Here is a 2,392-nt window from a genome sequence, read left to right as displayed (position 1 = left end):
TCCTCACTCTTTTAAATTCTTATTTTCTCATTTTGTACCAGTTGACGGTTTTTTTCTTCCCTATATTCCAAATCATTTATTTGAACCCCAGTTTTCTTCTCTTCACCATTGGTTTTGTGTGGATTTTCCTTAATTTTATTTAGCATAGCCTTCACTTCTTCCCTTATGCATATTCCATACTTAAGCATATCTATCAAGCCTGTGAGCATCTTTATCACCAGCGTTTTGAACTCTGTATCCGTTAGGTTGGCTATCTCCTCATTGCTTATTTCTCCCACTGGAACCTTTATCTGTTCTCCCTTTTGGGCCACACATCTCTGTCACCTCATCTTGCCAGGCTCTTGTGTTTGTTTGCTTCTGTGTCTTAGGTAGAGCTGTTGTACCTGTTATGTTTAAGGGGCGGAGCCTTAGGTGTTTGTCAGTACTGGGTGACTCATTTCACCACGTTGTGGTGCTGTGTGTGAGGGAGGGGTCTGAGAGGGAAGTATGCCACTTGCTCAGCACTTGCCCCTCTTCCAGGCACTTCTCCCACTTCAGTATGGGACTGGCATCTCTCTAGCTCTTTCCCTGGCTGTTGTTCCCAGAGTGGGTGGGTCTGCAGATATTTTAGGACTGTGGGTGCCCTTTAAACAGGCAGACTCTGCTGAGAGGCTGGCAGTTTCTGCCTCCGCCACAACCCCCACTGATTTTCACAGTCAGAAGCAATGAGGCTTTATTGTCTCCGACGCTGGAACCGTGAGCTGTGTCATCTGGTCTAATGCTGTGAGTGCTCCTCAGGTGTCCCTCTCAACTTTTTAAAATGTTTGACTGCACTTTCTGCCAGCCTGCTTCTGCCACTGCTGCCGCCATCACCACATTGTGTCCTCTCTGCTCTGACTCCACTCCTCCTACCTGTCTGAATGAGCATTTCTTCTTCATATCTTTTTTTGTTGGACTTCCATGCAGCACAATTTTCTGGAACTTCTGGTTGTCTCTAGTTTTGAGGTAGTTGTATTCCTTCTTAGTTGTGGAGGGAAACCCAGCGTGTCTGTTTAGGACTCCATCTTGGCTGGAACTCTGGACACAGAGACTTTAAACAACATAGTGGATTTACACAGGAGCCTGTCAAGTTGAGGAGACAGAAAAGTATGGCCCAAAAGGGTGAACGGATCAAAGTTCCAGTGGGAGTATTAAGCAACGAGGAGATAGCCAACCTAACAGTTGTAGAGTTCAAAACATTGGTGATAAAGATGCTCATAGGCTTGACAGATATGTTTTTTTTTTTTTTTTTTAAATTGATGTTTAATTTATTGAGGACATACCATACTGGACCATTTTACATTCCCATCAACAATGTACAAGGATTCCAATTTCTCCACATTTGCACCAGCACTTGTTAATTTCTGTTTGTTTCTTTGTTTGTTTTTATTTATTTTTTTAATGTGTTTTATTGATTATAATATTACATTTGAGCCAATTTCCCTTCCCTCTGCTCCCCTCCACCCGGTGGCCCCCCTCCCTCCAGTTGTCCCCCCCTTTTAGATCATGTCCATTAGTTGTGCATACAGTTCTTCTCAACCTCTCTCTGTCTATTCCATTCCCTCCTACCATGATCCTTAATTCCTATATCATCTCCCTCCCTCTCCCCATTCCCCCTCCCTGTTGACCTCCCCCCAATATGTTCCCCGTACCTATAGTTCTTTTCCACTCTCGTTGCCTGTTTAGTTTGCCTTTGTTTCAATTCCCTAGCTTCTGTTGTTTCTTGTGATGCAGTTTTCATTTTAGATTTCATTGTCTTGATCCTCCTTTTTCTAAACCAGTCCCTTTAACATCTCATATAACAGTGGTTTGGATCTAATGAACTCTTTCAGTTTTATTTTGTCCTGGAAACACTTTCTCTGTCCTTCTATTCTGAATGACAATTTTGCTGGATAGAGTATTCGTGGTTGTAGGTTTTGGATTTTCATTACTTTGAATATTTCTTGCCAGCCCCTTCTTGCCTGCAGGGTCTCCCTTGAGAAGTCAGCTGATAGTCTAATTGGGACCCCTTTGTACATAATTCTTTTCTTCTCTCTTGCTGCTTTTAAGATTCTCTCTTTATCTTTAATTTTTGACATTTTGATTATAATGTGTCTCGGAGTGGTTCTCCCTGGGTCCAGTTTTTTTGGAACTCTCTGTGCTTCCTGGACCTGTAAGTCTATTTCCTTCCCCAAGTCTGGGAAGTTCTCCTTTATTATATTTTCACTCAATTTTTCAAGTTCTAGTTCATCTTCCTCGCTCTCTGGCAAACCAATGATTCTTATGTTGGGCCTTTTATAGCTGTCCCAGAGGTTTCTGATCCTCTCATCGTTGCTTCCCATTTCCTCTCGCTGCATTGGTTGACTGCTTGTTCCTTCTTCATATTCCAGTTTGT

The sequence above is a fragment of the Furipterus horrens genome, unplaced genomic scaffold (assembly GCF_987537825.1).
Source record: "Furipterus horrens unplaced genomic scaffold, mFurHor1.1.pri manual_scaffold_4, whole genome shotgun sequence".
Classification (NCBI taxonomy): domain Eukaryota; kingdom Metazoa; phylum Chordata; class Mammalia; order Chiroptera; family Furipteridae; genus Furipterus; species Furipterus horrens.
This window is presented reverse-complemented; position numbering follows the sequence as displayed.